Source organism: Culex pipiens, chromosome 2 (assembly GCF_016801865.2).
Source record: "Culex pipiens pallens isolate TS chromosome 2, TS_CPP_V2, whole genome shotgun sequence".
Classification (NCBI taxonomy): Eukaryota; Metazoa; Arthropoda; class Insecta; order Diptera; family Culicidae; genus Culex; species Culex pipiens.
In genome coordinates this window covers 217,892,346-217,916,664 of record NC_068938.1, presented here as the reverse complement: position 1 = coordinate 217,916,664, position 24,319 = coordinate 217,892,346, and the positions used below count along the sequence as shown (strand labels likewise).

At 34.0% G+C, this 24,319-nt stretch overlaps 1 protein-coding gene across 1 annotated transcript in view; it reads right to left on the bottom strand.

Moving 5' to 3' along the window:
* Positions 1–23,295, bottom strand: part of LOC120432544 (uncharacterized) — a 658,780-nt gene extending 635,485 nt beyond the window's left edge. Inside the window, exon 1 of the mRNA XM_052708498.1 lies at positions 21,848–23,295. The gene's annotated coding sequence lies outside the window, so the exon portion shown is untranslated. The remainder of the gene's footprint in view (positions 1–21,847) is intronic.
* Positions 23,296–24,319: the final 1,024 nt, after the last annotated feature.

Here is a 24,319-nt window from a genome sequence, read left to right as displayed (position 1 = left end):
TGCTTAAACATGTGGGCAGGTAAACAGAGGCATTTCTTTGCGTTTGAAGGTTTTTTTGTGGGAGGAATAGTTAATTTGTTGAGTTTTACTTTTAGTTTTCGGTTTCGTTCAAAAGTTCATTTTTAAATCATGACAAAATTCATAAGCGAGTATTTAATATAAATTATACAGTCTTCATTTCAACTCTAAATTTTGAACGTGATGACTGCCCAATACCTTTAATAATCATAAGTCAATTGTTGTCAATAGGACGATGATGCATCATAAAATTGGATAAATTATATAACATAATTGTTTAGAAACAAATCTTTCAAGTTATTTCATAATCTTTAAGAATGATTAAACCTGCACAAGCTAATTAATTTAGTATAGATATAAGACTAATTCTCAACATATTTGCAAATGGACTTATTATGGTATGTTATTATTTGTATGAAACTTTTTCCATCGATTTTTCATGTCCAAAGAAGACATCTCTCATCGTTAGTTTCTTCATAAAAACTCCATACAAGTTTGGGGGCTATCCATAGAAAAGAACTATTAAAAATTCTAAAATGGACTTTCTGATCGATTTGGTGTCTTCGGCAAAGTTGTAGGTGTGGATTTCTCTACGAAATCAGCCAATTTCGTGCATTTTAACTTTTTTGTATTTTTTTTATTTGGCTCAAATATTTTGGTTACCTTTCCTATGACCAAATAGGCCATTTTATGTCATCGAGAATCCATACAATTTTGGCAGAATATAAAAATGGAAATCTGCATCTTTGGGTGTTATTTTCTGATCGGTGTGGTGTCTTCGGCAAAGTTGAAGGTATTGATGAGGACTATTTAGAAAATATAGTACACGGAAAAAAATCTGTCGAATTTTTTATAAACTTTTTTTCTCTTAAAAAGACAATTTCCCAAAATCCATTTTTTTTTTGTTTTTTGTAATTCTTTCATGTGTTTGAGGGAGTTTTTTTATGAATTCTGGACAAAAATTTTGCTGCCAGGTTATGATGTTTTGAAAAAAAAGTGGTTTTTTGGAAAAAATATAAATTTTACTCGAAAAAGAAATTTCGACTTTATTTCAGTAAAATGAGTTTGCATTTCAAATTAATGATTTTTTTAAGTTTTTTTTTTGCATACATTATTTTGCATCACAATTCCCCCCAAGAATGGTAAAAATACCTGGATATCCCTCCAGGGGTGAATTCCTCACCGGTTTTGAAACACTTTTCCAATTAGTGTCCATAATTGTCCTTTTTTGAAAATATTTGATTCAAAAAGTTTAGAAAATATCAAAAAAAAATTGTCAAAGAGACATTCAATATTAAGCCTCTGCCTTTATTTTCATTGTTAAAAAATGAGACAATTGTGAAGTTTTCTGATCTTTTAAAAAAAATTAGCCGAATCAACTATAACATTTTGTTTGAAATGTTAGTCTTGATTCCAAAAGTTTCTGAGATATTAGTACTAGAAAATAAAAAAAACTGTTAGAATGAGACTCAGAAATTTCAATTTTTTATTTTTGATGTATTTCAGCAACCAGAGGCTCAATCTTCAACATCTCTTAGGCAATTTTATTGGAAATTTTGTCAGCTTTTCGAACAAATCTGGATTTTTGTTTAAATCGATAAACTGGGATTTTCAGTTAAAATTTAACTTTTGGTGGCTATTTGTTGGAAACGATGCACTTCATCGAAAAATCTGCAAAAAATTTTCAATTGCAAATTTGATTTTTATAAACAACTGAAATAAAAAAATCAAGTGAAATTTGGAATTGAAAAACATTATTTTTTTTGCAAAAGTCATAACTGGGCGGCAAATTTGCTGCCACGCTTTTCTGTCGCTCAAAAGTTACTGTTTTTTGTCCCCAAAAACGTATCAAAAAATTCAAACATAAAATATAAAAAAAATTGGAAATTGAATTTTTGTGAAAAAAAATAATATTACAAACCGACAAAAAAAATTCCGTTCAACATTTTTTTTTTTTTCAAATGGTCCTCATCAATATCAACAACTTTGCCGAATACATTAAATCGATCAGAAAATTCCTCAAAACATACAGATTATCGGACATTTACGTACCATTTTTGTATGGATAGTAGGGTGACTATAGAAAAATCGATATCAGGAATGCAAAAAATTGGCCGATTGCTTACAGATTTGCTAACTTATGTTTCCATATTTCGTGAAAATTTTGATCCATAGAGAAAAAATATTTTCATGATTTTCAAATAAGCCTCTACAGTTCAACATTTGAACACCCACTTGTTTTTGAAAAATCATTTATTTTTTTAAACTTTTTTCAAAAAACAGAAACACTGCCATATGTTTTTTTTTTAATTTTATTTACGACATTTTTCAACGTTTCAAAAAAAAAGATTTTTGAAAAAAAAATGGCAACACTTCCTAATGAATTTTAACCAACTAAGGCTTAGCAACATGCAATTTTAATTATTACTTTCAATATTTTAAAAACCTTTTTGTATGATTCAATGTTACAAGATATTGTTTTGGCTATGGATAATGTACACACAAAGTTTCATCCAAATAAAAAATAATAATCCAGCCCAAAGTCCCAGAAAATTACTCTATTATACTTTGGGAAATCCGAATTGTATGACACTATGCAAATTACCTCCATTTAAAATCAGAAGTGTATGAAAACTATTTAAAAAAATATATATTTTTAGTGACATCCAGTAGATTCCCGCGTAAAAACACTGTAACTGTCACCAATGAATTCCAATTCTCCTCAAGTGCAACACACAAGCTCGTGCAAAAAATTCCCGTCACTTTTCCGGATCCCTTCTCTGACAGCAAAAAAAAATGGAGAAAAAAGCTCAAAGCGAAGGTTCAACAATTTTCCAAAGTGAATTGATGCTTATCGATTTGTATAATGAAAATCTTGACCCCACTTCACTGTGGCAGTGCCGGGGTGGCATCATCGTTATCTTTCATCCGCTCGTTTCATTTCGGTCAAAGAAAATGGGTGAATCTCACTTTTGCTGGCAAGTAGGGCCAACTCGTGGAAGGTCAACCGTGAGCTCCTGAATATCTGCAGTCGAGTAATTTTTCCTTTTGTTTTTTTTTTCTCTGCAACTCTTGAGGTTTTCCACGGAATGCCTCCGGAAAATCCACCACCTTCAAGGGGGGTGGCTGCCAAGTGAGTGATATTGTTTTCTTAGTCCCATTTTTCTTGGACCGGAACGGAATCTCGGCATCTCAGAATGTCGCACACAAAAAAGAATCTCACTCTTCTCTGAAGAGGACGGGAGTCCTTTTTCCGGAAGGAGTCTAGGACACATAATTAAAAAATTTCCGGCTTCTTGAAAATGCAGACAGCGAACGTCGCGGTGTGGTCCTCTTGCATTTTTATGGTGCGGTCGTCCTTCAGAGAAAATGAACCCGGGAAAAGAGTAAAGGAAAGCGGCACAAGTTCAGAGGTGAATTGCTGCTGCTGCTTGGAATGCTGGACGCGGATGGGAAAGATTTGTGCACTCATTAAGAATTGCAATGAGAAATGAAAATGTTTTCCTTTGAGAAGCGCTCTTTTGTGGTGGGACTTTCTTGGAAAGAGAAGGGAAATTTACGAGAAATTCATGAGAGAAATTTTCCCCGGAAAGTGAGTTGTAATGGTTTCAATTTGTGGTTACATGTTTTTTTTTGAAAATACTTTTCCAAGCGTCATTTGGGAAATCACAAACATAAAATCGTTCTGTTTTCTTAGAATCCCTCTTTCCCAATTCAGTCGCCAAAAGACTATTTGTTGACCATGCCTAAAATCAGCACTTTTGTATATTTTGGCACGTGCACTACATAGGGTGGATGTGTATGTTTTCGGTATGGTCGAGAAAACATGCTGAACAAACAAACCAACCGATTGCTTCTGCTAACACCAACGGTGCACAGTGGCACAACGAGGGTAATTTTGGTCATAATATTTTTATTTTTTCGACTGCAAAACCTGAATAGTAAAGTTTTTTTAAAACCGATAGATAAAAATTGTTAAGTCATCTAGAAAAAAAGAAAATTTCACCCACCATCCCTTGATTCCTTAAGTATTGCCGGCCTCCAAAAAGTGATAAGAATCACGAAGAAAAGAAGAGTTCTGTATGTTGAAGTATACGTGGGTGGGTGTGTGTTTGTTTTTGCATGTGTGAATATTTGTCTGTTTGCTGCGCCAACAAGAAATCTCGGCCACGTGTGTTTTGGCAGCCACCACCTACGGACTCATTTTGCCATTTTGGGCTTATCTTTGAATAAATCAAGCATCTTGGCATCGAGTTTTGTGCCCACAGCAAAATTAATAATATCTTGATTGCCGTTGGCTTATCTTAAAAATTATAAAATTATCCTCTTCAATCCTGGTTGAAAAATCTTTATTCCAACACAAAACATAATAATCCCAACGAAAAAAAATGCGTCAAAAAGTTACGGCAACATCACGCAACGATGTTTTCCACTCCCCGAAGGTTTTCCCCGAAAACTTGAAGTGTACACCACCAGCCCAGCCGAAAATGTTAAAGTGTCGAAAATGATGTTTGATGGCTGCCGTGGTCTTGCTCTTGGATTTGTTTTTTTTTTCTTTACTGTTTTCTCCTCCACGACTCGACTTGACGCAGACATTGTGTGGGTTGTATGGGATACATGTGATAGAAGTATGACAGACTAACTTTGGCCGGATTTAGGTTGTTTGTGGAAACTTTGAGACTGCCGCTCCAGTGGGGTTTATGCTTCACGTGTTTTATACTGCAGAGATATAAAAATATGATGGTATATTTTGGAGATTGAAAAAAAATATTCAAAAAAAAACAAATCATATTTAAGAAACTTAATATAATATAAACCAAACCAATTCATTTTTTTTAACTTTTATTACTATCCATTTGATTTCATAATTTGTTCAATTATATGATAATTTCCTCAAAAATTTAAAAATACTCAGCACAAGATGGGAAAAAAAGATTTTTTGGGTTCATAAAAAATTATTTATAAACTTTATCGAATCTATTGATGACATTTGATGTAAGTTTAATAGTTAATAAATGACTGTAAAAAATTAAGCTTGATAGCTACTATTAATAAATCTTTGTTGTCCATCATGCTCTGTCAGAATTTGCCTCCCCATAGCAATTCCAAATGACAGAAATAAATTATGGTTTTTTCGGCCGATAAATAATACCTCATATTAAGGCAACAAGTGAAAATGAATGGTTCTATGAAAAAACGAGCCTCCGAAATTTTAGCTGAAATTGAAACCGAATCAACTTGAATTTTATTCTAAACTTTCAAATCTGCAAAAAAATTTTAAAAATGAACAAATTGCTTTAAAGATGATAAACAATGCTTTAAATTTCAATCAATTTTTCCTTGTTACATTGAATCTTTAAGACTAATTTGAATTTCATGTATTGTAATTGTCCCTCAGCCGTTATCAAAGTCAAATGGAGGAGAATAAAAATAAAAAAATCAAAATTAAAAAAAAATTAAAAGAAAAATCAAATTTAAATAATAATTTTCACCAAATTCACTAAACATTTTAACAACTGCTTCACAAATTTTAAGAGTTGCGAATTTGCAAAATATCAATGCACTTATGAAAGTGTTATTTTTCTCAAGGTTCACAAATGTCTCCTATTTGTGGTCTCAAAATGTAAAATCTGTTAAAAGCTTTAAAGTGGTCATTGGAAATGATAACTACAAATATAAACGTTTGAAAAAAAGTTAATAATTAGTTGTACAAGTTTTTTCAATTCAATTTCTATTTTTTAGAACTGTTTTTTACCCCCTGGTTTTTTGGAAAAAATAATTATAATTTGCATATTTTGAAAATTTTAATATTTTCGAAAAAAATACGGTATTTTGTGAACATTTTTATTTTATTAAAAAAAAACTTTATAATAGTGGAAAAACATACAACATTTCGCTTCGTTTGATACCCATAAAGCAAAATTTGAAAAAAATCGAAGGAATACGGTAATTTGTAAAAAAAATAGTATTGAGCAGTTCTCTAGGATTTCGGTCATTCGATTTTTTTTGTATATTTTAATCCGAGTGAAACTTTTCTGGTGAAAATTTTAAAAATATTATTTTTGAAAAGATCGGAAAATTTCACAAATGTTTTTTTATATATTAACATTGAAAATCGGACCCTTAGTTGCTGAGATATCGACATTAAAAAATGGTGGGCTGTTTGGGTAAGACTTAGAAAACATAAATTTTCCTGTTTTTCAACCTTTGCATTGCAATATCTCAGCAACTAAAGGTCGTATCAACAAAGTCCGAAGAGGCAAAATATAAAGAATTTTCTCAGCCTTTCATAAATATTTTTTACAAAAGTGTGCAAACATGTGCACCAATTTAAAAAAATAAAAAACTGCGACTATTTTAAAAAAAGTCACCTAAATATGGATTTAACTTGAAAACGGTGCACTTTATCAAAATTTCACTAAAGTACTTTTTGATTGCAAATTTAATTTTACATCAAAAAATGAAGTTAAAAAATGCGACCAAAACTTCGATTTTTCGAAAAAAATAGTATTGATTAAAAAATTCATAACTCGCTCAAAGATTTTTTGCACAACCTGGAAATTTCGGAAAAGTTGGCATTTTATGTCCTCTAAAACATATCAAAAAATAAAAAAAAATTAAAAATAGTGTTTTTTGCAAATCAAGTTTTAGTGATAAAGAGTTAAATAAAAAAATCACCAATTTTTTTTTACCGTGTATCATTTTTTTCCAGTGTAGTCCGTATCCATACCTACAACTTTGCCGAAGACACCAAATCATTAAAAAAAAATCCTTCAAAAGATACAGATTTTTGAATTTTCATACATCATTTTTGTATGGACAGCTGCCAAATTTGTATGGAAAATTATATGGACAAACTAATGATGCAAAATGGCTTCTTTGGGCATACCGAAGGCACCAAAAAAGTTTCAGTCGGATTAAAAAATACAAAAATTAAAATTCTTAAAAATAGACCGATTTCGTAGAGAACTGCTTTATTTTAGAAAATTTGAGTACTTTCGAAACAATACGGTATTTTGTGAAAATTATAGTATTTTAAAAAAAAACTCTAATGAAGTGAAAAATCATACCAAAGTTTGCTTCGTTTGTTACCCATATTGCAAATTATGAAAATTTGAGTATTTTAATAAAATACGGTATTTTGTGAAAAATTTAGTATTTAGCATACAAAATTTCACTCCGTTTGATTCCCATGTTGCAAATTATTAAAATTTGAGTACTTTCGAAAAGTACGGTATTTTGTGAATAATTTTGATTTTTTTCTGTCTGAGTCTATTGTAGGATTGAATAATTTTGATAGAAAGATTGAAAAATTTGATTAAAACATACTTTTTTTAAAGTTTTGCTTATCAAAGGTAAAAGAAATGTAAAACATTTTGAAACACGACATGTAATAAGGCTTATTAACAAATTATTAAAATTTACTTGAGCCATGCGCCTCCTTCCACGGTTTTTAAAATGAGAAAACATTTTTTTTCTGAAAAACCCAATTTTCACCGATAGAATATTTTTAGTCGAACATATTCTTAATCAGGAAGGTAAAACACAACATTCTACGTATTAATCTCCCATGGGTGTTCTCGATTTATAATATTTTGCTTCCTCCATACCGTGAGTCAGTCTTGTAACAAACAAACAAATCTCTTGTTTTGTTTCAAAAGCTCACATTTGTTTCAAATCAAAAGTTTATGTCGCCCCCCTTGAAAATGTGCTCGTTAACCAGGGGGCAAAAGATTTTTGCTTAGCTTTCAAAATTCAATGGAAAAAAGTCTAATCAACTGAAAACAACCTAAAATGTATTTTTCTACGTTGATAAATATTTAGAATTTGATAAAACTCAAATGTACAGTAACGCAAAAAGTTTTTTTTTCGCTTTTTTTATTGTTTTTGTCAATACTTCGATATTTTTTTAAATTAATGATAGCAAAACAACTGAATGACAAACACAATAATCGTTTGATTGAAAAAATTAAACCAGTACAATGCATCAGATTTTTCTTGGAAAGGCTTTGAAATCTTCTATCATTTCAAATATTTCTTGGTATCTTTTCAAGTACAATAATCAATCTCAATTTTTTAGTTTCATTTCAAAATCGATCACCCATAAATCATCAAACACTTCCCACGTTCCGCTCCTCGAACCTTCCTTTCTCCTTGTCCCATTTTCCAATCGAACACGAGCGCTTTCCTCGCAATCACCGATAATGGATGGTATTTAATTTTGCGAGCAAATGTTTCCTGCACGCGCAAAATAAATGTCTGCTTCCGGCCCGGAATCGCGAGCGCGAATCTCACTTTTCAGCTTTTTCACTCGCTCCTCGTGAGATCCTCGTGATTTCGCGTGCCCGGACATAATCGAGCTATTTTAACTCGACTATAAATCATGGAAAGTGCTTTATGGCACTATTTTTTTTTTTTTGCTTTTTTTCTGGTATGAAGTTGTCTATAGAGAAAGCTTTTTCTGTAGGCAAAATTGTCGTGAGTCTATTTTTTCCTCGAGCTCACAACTTTCTGGAGGAAACATTCTGCGCACAGAGAGAAACAAACCACTTTCCGTCGAAATCATTATCATTTACTGGAAATGGCATTTTCGGTCAACTTTTTGCTGGTCCCAAACCGCCACCAAGCCGTGAATCGAATCATTTCCTGAAAGCTCACTTTCCCTCTCCTTCCGGGAAAAATCTCCGCCTCAACAAGCTGCGGAAAAACTTAAACAATAAAGCAAAATCAGACTTCTTGGTCGGTGGTTGTCCCAAGCAGACTTCGACGAAGTCAGACTTTGGCGAGGACACACAACGCAAAGCTTTTTGCTCAAGTCGCACCGTAATAGTTATTTGCTCGGATTTGGTACGTCGACGACGACGAAGACGGTGGGAAAGCCGGCTGAAGGTCAAATAGAGCGTGACTGGCATGAGTAAGGATTTTCTTTCCCGCTGGACAGATTCGATCATTTGCTTGGCTCGTGTAAGAATCGATCATTAATAATATCAATGATGTAAGGGGGTATGGTTGAGGATATTTTTTAAGCAAAAATAATGCACCGAAATATAACAAGTTTGCCGTGACAGCGATCCTAGTTTGTCAATATCACATATCTTTTCATAGAACATTGCAAATATTTTTTCAATGTTTATGTCCCATTGACTTAAGAATTTAGACAAATAAAATAAGATTTTGATTTTTCAAACCAGAAATATAAAATAAAAAAAATCGTCGCGTTGATTTCCTTTAGATTTTTAATCTCTAAAACTTAATCCTGAATTGCCACGTTCAAAAAACTGATTTTTGAAGGTTTGCTCAGATGCTTTCTATAAATTTGGTCGTAGAAGGCGTAGATTACGAGATAAAATTTGGGTGTCTTGGACAAAGTTGCTTGGATTAGCTAGTCCAACAACTTTCTAGAAGACAAAACAAATCCCAAAAATATTCCTGAAAAGTTAGGTTTTCAACATCACCATAATCGTTATTTTCAACCAATCCAAAAGTTGCCCCTTTTCATTTAAAACAACTCTTCTTAAGACACCAAAGCTTCAAAACTTCACCATTTTTCGGAAAATACATTTTCCGCTTAATTTTGCGATCTGGACCACTGTGCATTGTCCATAGATTTCGAATATCTGATAAAGCCATTTGCATAATTATTTTCATTAGATTTTATCTTCTTACAAACTTGAGAGCTGTCCATGCAAAATTGCAAAGAAATCGATGAAAAACTCTTATCTAAAGAATGGATTAAAAAAGTGTGTGTGTGTGTTTTTTTTTCAAATTTAAAAAGAGTCTGGTTTTGATCATCCCTTGAAAATATATTTTGATATTTCAAGAGGGTAAAAACATATAATAAATCACTTTTCAAAAGATAGTGATGATTTCCAAATTCTGATACTTTTTCAAAAGAACAGGAGAATTTCACAAAGGCTTCGTGTATATAAATTAAAAATCGAATTCATAAATTTCAAGATATCGTCGATTGAAAATTAAGGGTTATTGAATAGCACTTAGAAATATGCATTTTTCTAATTTTCAATTATTGAATGCAGCAATTAATGAGTATGGCAACTAATTTAAAAATAAAAAAAAAATTCTATAAATGGTTACAACCAGGGCTAGTTATTTCTCACGGAAAAAAATCACGGCATGCCAGTGTTTTAAAATACTGGAATTTCACGGCAATTCAATTCACGGTATTCAAAAATCTGTTTAAAATTAACGCAAAAATGTGTTGTCAAAGAACAACTCTGACAGAAAAGTTACCGAAAAAGTTTACAGAGGTTAGCATTAGTTCAAGATACAAAATGTAACCCAAGGACATAAAATATTAATTGAAAACAGAAATAAAAAATATTTGAACTCATTTTGTATTTTGCAGAATTTACGATTCATCAATCCAAATTGTACTGAGATTTACGAAATTTAACGTGCTAAAAAATCGCAAATAAGAAGCATATCTAAACGACATATTCACAAGAAAAAACAAAACTTAAGAGACTTTGTAATGTTACAAAAAATTTAAGTTACATTTAAATTTTTTGCAGTTTTTTTGTTATTAAAAAATTCCAAAAATTTAAAACATGGCAAAATGGTTTAAATATTTTCTTTGAACATGTATTGTATTTTTAACCAAATTGAACTTAAAAAATTCTTTACAGCCAAACTTTTTTATTTTCAATTTGTTCATTTGTTTGTAAATTTAACAGAGTCTGCTTTGCAATTTTTTTCATTAAAGTTTTGAAAAACGTTCTGTATTTTTTTCGGTTATTTATTGTTCTAAAAAGAAGAAAAAGTTTCTATTATAACATGCTTTAAACATCACATTGTATTACCCAGGGCTGTGGAGTCGGAGTTGGAGTCGGAGCCGGAGTCGGTGGAGTCGGGTCTTTTTGCGGACCTGGAGTCGGAGTCGGAGTCGGAGTCGTCAAAGCTCGAACAGCTGGAGTCGGAGTCGGAGCCGGAGTCGGCTAAATTTTATGAGCTGGAGTCGGAGTCGGAGTCGGAGCCGAAAATTTCTGATAACCCGGAGTCGGAGTCGGAGTCGGAGTCATCTTAAATGCAAAAAAAAAATCTTGTTGTTCAGTATTTGCTATAAAACAGCTTAATTACAAAACTTCTTATATTTTTAACTGTCTTTTTAAGTCGTATGCACTGAATTGCCTTTTTAAAAAAAAAGATTTATCAGATGCCATTATGTTTTTGAAGCTTTTTATTGTGATTGGAAAACTCTTATTGTGTTATTTTACTAAATGATAACCTGTTTTTTCCCTCTTACCCAAGTATTTAGTATTATAACTTTTTGCAGTCATAAATATTTAATTGATTCTTGACTGCATCCCTTTCAATTCAAATTTGACCAAATTTAATCTAGTTCTCTCTGGAAAAAGTACACACACAGTCATCTTTTACCCTGATAGCGAATGTCTTGGAGGTTTTAAGTAAATCATTTTTCAGGGAAAAAATACGAGGTACAAAAAAGATTTAAAATAATAATTGCTGTTTTTGGAAATCGGAAAAAGTCACTGGCAGTATAACTCTTCCAACAAATATTCAATCGTTATAACAATCTATTTCTAAGAAATCAACATATGCATTTTGTTAAGTACAAAAAAATCAAAGTGTTGCATTTAAAATAATTGAAACTGACAAAAATTATCAATACAGTTGCAATTTATTTTTAAATAATCATTGAATATGTCAAATATATCGATTAACTTAATGTTTACTATTTCTCTACTAAAATCTGAGAATGTTGATCCTTGACAAACTATTTTGATATCGTTGCAAAAAATCGTTGAACAAATCTCAAGATTTCAGTACCAAAAAGTACACAAAATTAAAATATTATTCAACCGGTAATAATTTTCTCATATTGTATGTTCCACGCCAATATTTCGGAAGGTGATTATCATTGCAAATCAATGTAACTTCATGATTCGAATTCCCGGACGCTTCGAAACCCGGACACTTCATCTTGTTTTATCAATTATTTGGATATAAGTTCGCATTATGAATGTCAAAACTGTGTTATTTGATGAATTCCAACATCAACTTTCATTTAAAGTTTGTTTGAATGCTGTAGTTAATGCCAAAACAATTAAATACAATAAAATTATAAGTTTACCAAAAATGCGAAACATTTCACGTGAAATATTTCATAGGCGTTCGAATCACCGGGAAGGCAAAGCAGAAATTTATGGTTTCGATTTCCTTAAATTCTAGCAAATTTTTATATAAACTATCGATTGTTTTGATGTTAACAGCTTATTTGAGACCTAAAGAATAACTAACATTTTAGTCCAAATTTGTGCGATTCATAAGTAAAATCGAGTGTCCGGAATTCGAAGCAAAAGTGTCCGGATTTCGAATCAGCTTTTATCCGTGTCCGGGATTCGAAGCACAACAAGTCATTTTAATTTTAAAATTCTGATGAAAAATGGTTAGAAAAGACATATTTTACAAGCATTTTCTTGAAACTGACTGTTTATACTACATCCTGATGATGTTTCTACATTTCCAACTTATTACATGATTTTTTGCCAGCTATAATAAAAATGATATGCTACTAAGTGTCCGGATTTCGAATCATGACGTTACCTAAAAAAGTGTTTTTTGGTAAGATTGCTTAAAGGTCCTTTTAAAATGACCTGGAAAATATTTTACCTGTGGATTTTGGTTTTTATTCAATATTTTTATATTTCTTATATTTTGAAGGAGGCGCCCGATCATTCATAAAGCTTCGTTTTAGGTGAAGATTCAAGAAGTATTGCGCGCCTCCTTCTATGTATATTGAAAATTTTAAAATTAAAATTAATCAATAATTCCCAGGTAAAATATTTTCTAGGTCACGGATATTTGAAAAGGACCCCTTAATTATCTTTTCCACGAAGATATTTTTTAGATACCTTGATTTGCGATCGTAATCTTTAAATAGTATTTTATGCAACAAGTTGCAAAAAGAAGTTGTTTTAAGCACGAGTCGTACATTTATCCAACGAGGTTTACCGAGTTGGACAAATACGAAGAGTGCTGCAAAAAAACAAGTTTTGCAACGTTTTGGAATTTTATGTCATTATTCATGTGTTAAGTAAACTCACCGTTCAAAACAAAAAAATATTGATAAAAGTTGCTTTTCGATACTAGTGCTGAAAAGTTCAACTTTTCAGCACCCATTTAAAGTGGAACTTTTCAGCGCTGGTAGGAAAAAGTAGGCCGTTTCGTTTCTCCAGAAGGACAAGAAAAGTTGACAGTTTCTCAGCGGAATTGCAAAAAAACAGTTTCGTTTAAAATTGTTATTTAAAAAACAAGGTGACTTTGATAGTCAATGTGCTTCTTATAAATGTCAGCTTAAAAGTGTGCAAATTGAATTTATATGTTAAATCGATCATTAAGGCCAGGTTTCTTTGAATGATTCATTGAAAAAAAATGCAGTTTAATATTAAAATTTATATTGCTTATTGCGAGATAAAATCACGTTTCTCCTTCGCTGTGACTGATTGGAGATTATAGCCGCCTTACTTCCGCAGTGTAAAAATCAGCAAATTGAACTGAAATTCTACGTTGATTTGGCTGTCAACTTGATTTGTTTTGAATATTTTCCAAAAAGTCAGCTGAAAACTCAAGGCAACCTTTGACAACAGCCAAAAATTTGTTCCGTAAACTGGGGTCAATCGGGACACATGGGGCGAATTGGGACAGCAGTTTTAACCATGTTGGAGCACAATATTTTGATTTTTCTGGTTGGTTTCGGTTAGAACAGACTCAGGCCAACAAAATGTGTACATCCATTTCCAGATTTAAAAGCTTTAAGCGCTCTAAAAACTGCTGTCCCTATTCACACTGTAGTCCCGATTCACCCCAGATTACGGTTCTGCGGTTGTCATGCGATCATTATCTTGCGGTCGTATCACCGCGCGTGAACTCTAATTATTGACGCCCGCGATAATTAGCTTTTTATAATTTAAATGTAAATAAAACAAACAAGCTAATTTGAGGTTAAGTAAATAAAACCCAATTTAATTACAAAACTGTTCTTCTGAAAATGCCTTCTAAACTGGAGATAGTTTTTGAATTCTGTTTCAACAACGTATAAAACTTGTAACCTAGAAACTTTTTTTCCGTTGATTCTTCCTTGAGAAAAACATAGCACTTAGAGAGTATTTAAATAATCCTATTTATCAATGTTTTCATAATAATAGTTAACAAACTTTTGAAACATTTCAAAATATGTGGAGTCAGAGTCGGAGTCGGAGCCAACAATTTGCAAAAAGCTGGAGTCGGAGTCGGCTAGAGTTGGTAGGCCGGAGTTGGAGTCGGAGTCGGAGTCGATTGGGACTGAAAGCCGGAGCCGGAGTCGGAGTTGGAGTCGTCTTATCTCAGAAAGCCGGAGTCGGAGTCGGAGTCGGAGTCGCTTGAAATATGACCCGACTCCGCAGCCCTGGATTACCCATGGTTTGTGAGACAATCAAAGCTTATTTTGCAGGAAATTTGCAATCAATTGAAAAAAGATAAGAAAAGAGCCAATGTTTCAAAATTTGTAAGCAAGAAGTATTTATTATTGCAGTCATTCCACTTCCAAAAATTTGTTAAATATCGATGAGGCCGTTGCAAATATTTTTCAAATTTTATGTCGCCCCCCCCCCCCCCCCTCCCTTAAAAATTGGTCAGGGGGCAAATTTTTTTTCCAAAAAACTTCAAAATTTCCATGAAAATAGAAGTCTAATCAACTGAAATCAATCTAAAATGCATTTTTCTGCGTTGATATTGATAATCATGTTTAGCATGTTTGGGCTTGTTTAAAAATGTTTTGAATTTTTATGAAATTCCAATGTATAGCACAGCAAAAATTTTATTTTTCGCGCAAAAATAAAATTTTCGTCAATACTTAGATTTTTTGGTAACTTCAAAAAATATTTGCAACGGCCTGAATTTATAAAAGTATTTCATATCCAAAAATATTATGTCTTTTTCCAATCTGTTGTCCGAGAATTCAAAATCTGCCAAATGTCCAGAAGAGTCCTATATGATTAAAATAAATAAAAAAAACGCTATAAAATGTATTTAAGAAATAGTCTGTTCAAAGAATAAATTTTACAGTCAAAACCTCAATTTGAACAAAAGAATATGGAAACAAAATGAACTTACCCACAAAAAAAGAGATTTCACTTTCACCAGTGCGCATCATGACACGTCGAAGCTCTCTAGTCCATCCCATTCAAGCGCAAATCCCGGCCAACAACGAACCGGAAAGCAATGCCCATGAATAGGCCTGTGCCGGCCTTTGTGGAAGGCTCCGACCTTCTCACACGCACTATTCGCTCTGTTTGTTTTCCTTTTTTGCTGCTGCTGCTGCTGCTCCTAAACCCAGCTCTTAGTGGACCAAAAAGCCAAAATTTGTCTGCTCATGTGGTGTTGTGGCCTCTCGAGTGACCACACTGCTGACCGGATTGTGTCACTGTGCCATGACTCCCTTTGCCGACTTTTTTTTTTGCTTGGCCTCCAATTTCTGTTCTTGGAATGTTCGACGAGGACGTCAACTACTAATGGAATATGCGTTACGCCCTGGTTGGGTTGAATAACAGGAGATTTATTGGCAGAAGGACCATCGTCGCAATCGCCACAACATCAGCAAAAAAAAGAACGCCCCTTGTTCACTCGAAACAAGGTCGTCACTGTGGTCGACACAATAAAACAAGATTTTCGGCGAGTTTTTCCATGTGGGATTTCCTTTCCCCCCTCTCCAATTGTGTGTGTGTCACATTGCGACCAAAGAGATTCAGTGACTGTCGAAAAATGCCGCAGAAAAAAAACTTCATGAAATCAGCAAACTTTCAATGTGACCTGGTTAATACCATTACCATGGAGCCTTTGCTTCTTGGGTCTCCCAGGAAGAAGGAGAAATGTTGGTTTTTTGTGTGCCCTCAGAATTTGCCATTCAAACTTGGTTTTGAGGAAAAACAGCCCCGTCGTCACAGTTAAACCACTGCCGGGTGCACAGTGGATCTTTGAAAGGAAACACAAGGATGTCAACAATATTCAAATTCAAAACTGTATGCAATTTCCATTTGAAAAAAAATCCAAATTGTACAATCAGCAAAATTATTAGCAAAGTTATTAGGTAAAATCGTTATCACTCTATTTTTCGTTTAGATTCAAAGGGCCAAAACTTAAAAAAAATATTTTTTACTAAACTAACTGATATCAAAATAAATATGAAATTTCTAAATGCAAAACCACTGTCCACGGCTTCAAACTGATATGATATTCCACAGCCGACACTTCGCGCCACTTCAGCGACCGAATATCTTGTGCGATATTCATGGCCCTTGGCGGAACCAAAAATGAGGAGGAAAATAGCTGTGACACCACACTGGAACTGGAAGTGGAAAGTGAAAGAAATGCTCCCAAAATGGGGAGGAATTGCGGCGGGGTAGGCAAGCAAACTGTCAAAACTTCACCACAAAACGACATCTCAGTATGGTGGTGGCGTGTGGCCTGACACATGAATTCGGAGCTTCCCCCCGAACCCGTCCACGGAGAGCTATCTCTTGAAGCAGTTCTGTGGTGTGCTGTGTGAGTTTGTCTGGGCAAAAGTTACAAAATATTCACGAGACGCGCAAAACCAAAACCCAAGGAAGAGAGGACACACAAAAGTCATAAGGGGATGGAGTTATAGTTGCTGCCCGGGAGGCTCGTGACTGGCATTTGGAAGCACGCTATTTTTATCGCTATCCGGAATGTCCTAAACCCAACTCATCCGACGTAGTGGCAGGTCGGTTCGGAAGAAGTGTATCCACCACCGTATCAACCAAATTCTGCGGTGGCCGATGGTGGCGGGGTTATGTTATGGATGTTGGAGAAGATAGTCGAGAACCTGGAAGATTGATCCAAATTGCTGCCAACACGGAGTGTGGCTTCGGCTTTTCTCCGGGGAGGATAATTTGGAGGGCACGAACTTGGCAGGTTGTGGACTATTGATTTTTGGCAGCAATTGAAAGATAATTTTGTAAAGTGCCTTCTGGCAATTTTGCAACAGGACGAGGTTTGATAACAAATATATAATACGAATGTTTTGCCATCCTTAAGTTGAGTATATAAAGCAGAATTAAAATAGTTTATTTCAGATCTTTCCAAATTCAAAAATTATCTGGTTTTATTCAGTGAAAAGTCAGACATGCAAACTAATTAATCTGTTTAAATTAGCTCAAAAGATTAAAAATCAGTTTCACGTTTATTAAAAAAAAAAACAGAGGTAGGGTAGGGTAGTCATCAATGAGACACTTTTCGTTTTTAACTTTCAACGTTTTTTGTATTTTTTTCATCAGCATGTTTTAATGAGCTTTTTGTTGCATTTTCTTTCATTTAATGTATTCTAACATTGACCAAAATATGAGATCGATCCGACATCTACAGCCAGAGCTATTCAACTGTCTCATTGTAGACGCATTTGGCAGGAACAATGAGACAGGTGGGGAACAATGAGACACTCTACGAAAATCAAGACTTTTCTAGTAAAACGTCATATCTTGTATTGTTCCATTACAGGTGACTTGCCTTGAAAATTTTAAAGCAATTTTGCCAACTTGAAACTTTAATTAACAAAAGTTATACTAAAAAGCATTTAAATTTAGTAAAAACGATTTATTTATACCAAATAACTTTATATTTTTGGTAAAATGAAGTTAAAACTCAATGAATATGCAAAAAATCACTTCAAATTCATGTTTTGAAGGATTTCCATAGATTTTGAAAAGTTTCATGAAGAAAAATCAAAGTGTCTCATTGTTACCCATGGGCTGAAAAGAGTGGGGAACAATGAGACAGCCCTGGATTCTGGGTATATTCTTAATTTTGGTCAAATCTAATGAAAGCAATTGCAGCCCAACTTATGCCCTTTGAAATGACGAAAGAAATTTTGAGAAATATTAGTTTTTGTGTTAATGGCAGCCTCTGAGCAAAAATGTAATTTTCAGGCATAATTTACTTTTACATCCCAAAATCAAACATTTATGAATAACTTCGCAAGGGAGCGTCCATAACCAAAGCCACTATATTGGTAGACATGTATCCAGTAGACACACCTTTCCCCAAAATATGAGCCTGATTGGTTGAAACTACGACTTGTGAGAGCCATTTTATCATTGTTCCCCGTATCTCATTGATGACTACCCTACCCTAAGTCATTTTTACACGTTCAACAACAAAATCAGGCCTGTTTTTAATTTTATTATTTTTTATTTATTTTGTTTTTTCAAAGATATGCCACGTTACCTTGAGACTAATTATCTGCATTCACTTCATTTTGACGAATCCCAGCACCAAAACGAACAAGCTTGATTCTGTTCCTAAGCAAAAATTCCTCATAAATAAAAAAAATAATGTAATCTATATATTGTTGACCCCTCGACAACCGTTAACACCTAAACTACGCAAGCAGGGAAAAATGAGGAACTTGTCGGGAAATTAAACCTTTTTCCTCGAGTTGGGAAATAAGATGATAATCAATAATTACATCCATTTTTGCATGTTTTTGCACCGAAAACACTCCCACCTTCAAAATTTTCCCAAGCAATAAAAAATAATGAACAAAAAATTTGTTTTTATTGTGAAATCGATTTTAAACAATTCAGATTACATTTTATAACGCTTATGTATGCATTTTGAATCAAATTAAGTCTTTTTATTCATTTTTGCAAATTTTGATTTATGGAACCACATATCGGTACAAAACGCAAAAGTTTAGGAACATGTTTTTAATTTATTATAATTTGCATAATTTAATTGATAATTTGCATATTTTCGATGGCAGCATTACCGTCATCTGGGGCGAATCTGGACTACAGTCTGAATAGGGACAGCAGTGTTTAGAGCACATAAAAAATTTAAATTTGAAAATGGATGCAAACATTTTGTTGGTCTGAGTCTGTTCTATACGAAACCTCCCAGAAAAATCAAAATATTATGCTCTAACATTTTTCGAAATGCTGTCCCAATTCGCCCCATGTGTCCCGATTCACCCCAGTTGATGGTACTGTAAAGATGTATGAATAACAAGCCTTACCCGACAAACTTCGTTCTGCCTTTTTTTCGTTTGTTAACGTTTTTAACTTTTTTGCTTATTCAGCCTCCTGTGATTAAAATTTTGATTTTACGTAACTTTTCCCATACAATTTGCCGATGCTCCGGAATAGATTCCAAAGTGGCCAAAGTGTCAATTAGTTAGCATAAGAACCATCCTTGGGCTTATACGAACCCAACGCAACAAAAAGCACCTCGATCCGACGCTCCATATTGAACTGATTCGCGTTCGAACAAAACCGTCGAAATTTTTTATATATAGATTAGTTTGTTTTTTTTTGCATATTTTTTTAAATTTAATTTCTTTCTATTGTTTCATATCAACAATGTCCACCCAAGTAACATTTTTTCCAAGAGTTCTACAAGAGCTCTTCAAGATAGCTACAGCATAGCAGTTTGGACCGCGGTAGGATAAAATTCGCTTCAAAACTTCTTCAGGAGTTTGGAAGAATAATTGAAGAGAGTTTTATCCTACCACGGTCCAAACTGCTATGCTGTAGCTATCTTGAAGAGCTTTTGTAGAACTCCTGGAAAAAATGTTACTTGGGCAAGTAATGTATAATTCAAAATTTACTTCTCCCCAAAAATAAATAAAATCAAAGACAATTTCAAAACAAATTCCAATCTATTGTAAACAATTTTAAAAACATTGTAAAAAGTATATTTTTGCAATTCCGTCGTGAAACTACTTACTTTTCCTGTCATTCTTGAACGACGAAATAGCCTACTTTTCTGTACCAAAAATAACAGAATCGAATAGCAACACTTTTCAAAATAAATGCTGAAAAGTTCTACTTTTCAGCACTGAAATGGGTGCTGAAAAGTTGAACTTTCAGCACTTGTTTCGAAAAGTAACACTTTTCAACATTTTTTTGATTAAAGCGATTTATTGACAAAATACATGAAAATTTAACTTAAAATTCCACTCAATGGGTGTTTTTCGGAATTGCAAAAAATGTTGTATGGAACTCGTTGCAAAACTTGTTTTTTTTCAGCACTCTTCGTATTTATCCAACTCGGTGAACCTCGTTGGATAAATGTACGACTCGTGCTGAAAAAATCCTCTTTTTGCAACTTGTTGCATAAACTACTATTATTCAATTAAAACATTTTTTGATAACTAGCATTTTTTGTTAATAAGTTACATAACCGGAACAATGTATAAAGCTTTTGGTAATCCTTTTTGGAAGTTTTGGAAATAAGGCTTGATATCACAACTTCAGTTAAAACTTTTTTAGAGATAAACGTCGATTGGTACCGTAATTAATATAGGAAAAATTTAAGTTAAATAGTAAAACCAAACTCCAAAAAGAAGGAATTCATCAAAGTTTTACAAAAGTGCATTCAAATTTACATCTTAATTTTTTTTTTGTTGAAAAAATTGATTATTTTATTGAAAACTTTCAAAAATCTTCTTATTTTTATTCATAACTGGATCCAAACAAACGTCGTTAATATACTATAGCTAAAAAATCCCAATTTAAAAAAAAATGGCCTCGGGTTTTTTAAATCGTGCATTAGCATTCAAAATCATATAAAAAGATATGACAATTTTAAATGCATGCACCCACTTTTTATAAAAAGTCATAGTCATAACATACAACTTTGCTAAAGACACCAAATCGAATAGAAAACCTTACGATACGGATTTTTTATAGTTTTCACAGAACTTTCGTATAGACAGCCACCGAATTTATATCAAAGTAATTTTGTAGAACTGCTCAAATTTTATCAAGATTTTCAATCTTATATTTTTAAATTTTTTTTTTTCGAGTTAATTATTTACTTTTTTACTTTTTTATTTTTTTATTTTTTAAATGCGTGAAATTTTGTCCACGCATTTTCCATGTCAAAATAAGCCATTTTGTATAATTTCCAAACAAGGCAATTTTGTATGTATTGTATTTGAAAATCTGTATCTTTAGACTGGACTTTATGATCGATTTGTTGTATTGGTCAAAGTTTCAGGTTATAATTGGGACTTTGCTGAAAAATAAGGAATTGGGAAAAATCGTTTTTCGTATAAGTAATTTTTTATCACTAAAAATTTAATTCTCAAATAACGAATTTTGAGTATGAGTTTAAGGAAAATTGAAGGATGGTGCAAAATCAGATACCGGAGTTATGATCAGGGTTGGTAGGTTGCCAAATAAATCTGGGAATACCAGATTTTTCTAGTGTCAGCTAGATTCTTCTTTCTCTGTACTAGATATTTTTCCATAATAAATAATTTTAGTATCAAGAGTAATTTTTTTAATGGGTTTAAAACACTCATTTATATAAAAAAGAGCAAAAATTTTCACATTATTTTTAACTTTAAAAAAAGAAAACTAGCTCAAACTTACATTGCATAAATTCTGATAACACAAAGATATTTAAAAATTACTAAGGGAAACGATTTTATCAAGTATAGTTATAAATTCAAGAATTCAATTCTGTTTCGATGTATCGTGTATAAATGTCAATCAATTAAAACAAGTTCATTCAATTAAAATGCAACAAATTTTTATTTGAAATTTTAAAGCTTGATTACAGCTTCATGCATCTAAAACCGAGTACAGTATCCCATGAAAAATAAACATTTCTTCCCTAAAAGCTTCGAGTGCCAAGCCACACAGAGCTCAAAAATGTATGCACTAACAGGTTCCCAGAACCCAGTACCAACCAAGTCATGTCCGTACATCACCATCACTGGAACTCGAACAACCCGTACCCAAAAGCATAGAAGCAAAATGACACAGAAATAACAAAAATACTTGCCAACCTGCAAAAAAACCGCCGGCGTCGTTCGTCGACGTTCCTCGACTTTTGCTGCTGCTGCTTCTGCTGCTGCTGCTATCGCACTCTTAACTATGTTCTTCTGCCACGTTCCGGCGAAATCAGCTGGCACGTACCAATCGTAATTTCAGCAGGTTTTGCAAGGAATTTTCCCTTCTATGCCACACACCACCCTAACTTCACTTCACCGTCGTCGAGTTTTTCCTCTTTTCCTAGAAGCGCCCCCACTCACTTTATACCTATTTTTTCACGTCGCCGTCGTAGACGTCCTCGCAGCAGCAGAAAAAGGACACCCTCGAAAAAAAACGGAAATGTTACACCGCTGCCTACACGACCCGTTCTGTACCGCCTTCTGCACGACCTGGTGACACACTCTTTTCGGGGTAATTTTCCCCGAACCACCCCCGAGTACCGGCGAAAAATTATTCACTTGAACTCTGGTGCCCCCCACTGGCGGCTGGCGGCGTGTTTTTCGTATGAATTTTAATTTCCAGCTGCTTTTCAGGTTCTTTTAAAGCACGCGCACTTCCGGTGAAGAATTTCCGCCTTGTGTTTACCTTGGAAGGATTCGCAACACCAGCGGGCGAGCGCGCGTGAAGGGAATAATTTAATTTTCACGGCTTTTCTTGAAGTGTGTAAGGATTCTGTTTTCTTGCCTTTCTTTGAGGTTGCTCGCTTTTCCGCAGTTTTCCCGAGCGAGTCAGCCGGAACAGCGCTTGCACGCTTATCTCGATTTGCTTATTTATTTATTTATATCATTTTGTGTTTGTTTTCATTGGCCTTTGCCCCGAGTTGTTCACACTTTTTCACCCCACCAACTCTGACACAATCCGAAGGGGAAGTGCTTTGCAAGTTGTCCTGACCTTTGGCGCGGAACGTGCCGCACCGAGTTTTATCACGCAAGAATTAATCACGTTTACTGGGTAATTTAATACAATGCCTCAGATGTTTTTCTTTGGAAGAAAACTTCCCAATATTGGGGTTGTAAACCCCAAAAACCCAAAAGTCCTAAAGTCAAGCAAATCTCTCGAACCAGATCTATTGTTCAAGCTCAAAAGCACCCCCGGACGAACTTCTCAGAAGAACAAATCCACATCCCCCAAAACAACCTTAATCTTCATCAATCTCCAATCCATTGAACCTCTTCAAGTCTTCAAACAACCCGAAAAAAAACATCGCCAATCGCCAACCCACGCAAAAGTAGTCGTCGTCGGACAAACGCGCGACAATCCGAATCCTATCTCCCCCAAAGGAAAACGTGTCCAGACGGAACCGAATCTGCGACTAAACTGCTGCTGCTGTGCTGCCGCCGTGGCCAGCAGAATTCCGCGACCGAGCAAATTTTGCCAAATTTGCCTGGGACCCCTTCGACCCTCGTCGCTTTTGCGAATTTTCCCCGGCAAGTCGACCAGCCAGCAGCCCCGGCAGTGCATCGGAGGTTCTGTTTTGGAACCGTCCTGCCGGGAGGATGATGCTCAGTCTCACTCGGCGGGTGCAGTTGCGAAGAGTGGAGAGAGGAACTGGTTCTCGCTCTGATTTGAGGGAGTTTTGGACGTTCTCAGTGACTCTCACTGGGGAAGGCTTTGCTGAGAGACGTGCTCAACCTCGTGTTTTGAAGGTTTCTTTCTCTCAGGTTTGGGGCTGCCACCCACCGCGGGACAGTGTTGCCAGAAGTATCTAAATCAGCTGTTATGATTTTTTGCTTTTGATTTTATTGTTTGAGCTATTGTTGCATCTTATTGAAAAACTGAGGGCATTAACATAACTGCCCAAATTTGTTATATCATGGCATATGCCTGAGATAAAACAATTTCAAGATAAAAAGTTTAAAAATCAGGTGTCAAGATATTTTATCCATGCGTTGACCAAATCAGCAAATATAGGTGGGTAATTCTCCGCCAACTGACACGATATCGGGGGGCGGTTGGTTGGTTGGGCAGTTCGAAAAAAGATGTATGAGCAATTCTCTCAGATTTCGGTCATTTGATTTTTTTTTTTTTTTGTATTTTTTAATCCCACTGAAACTTTTTTGGTGCCTTCGGTATGCCCAAAGAAGCCATTCTGCATCATTAGTTTGTCCATTTTCCATACAAATTTGGCAGCTGTCCATACAAAAATGATGTATAAAAATTCAAAAATCTGTATCTCTTGCAGGAATTTTCAGATCAATTTGGTGTCTTCGGCAAAGTTGTAGGTATGGATAAGGACTACACTGAAAAAAATGATACACGGTAAATTTTTTTTGGTGATTTTTAATTTAACTTTTTGTCACAAAAACTTGATTTGCAAAAAAGCACTATTTTTAAAATTTGTGGCCCTTTTGAAATGTTAGTATTGATTATAATTTTTTGAAAATATTGTTTTCGAAAAGATCGGAAAATTTCACGAATGTTTCATGCTTTAACATTGTAAATCGGACCATTAGTTGCTGAGATATCGACATTAGAAAATGGTGAGT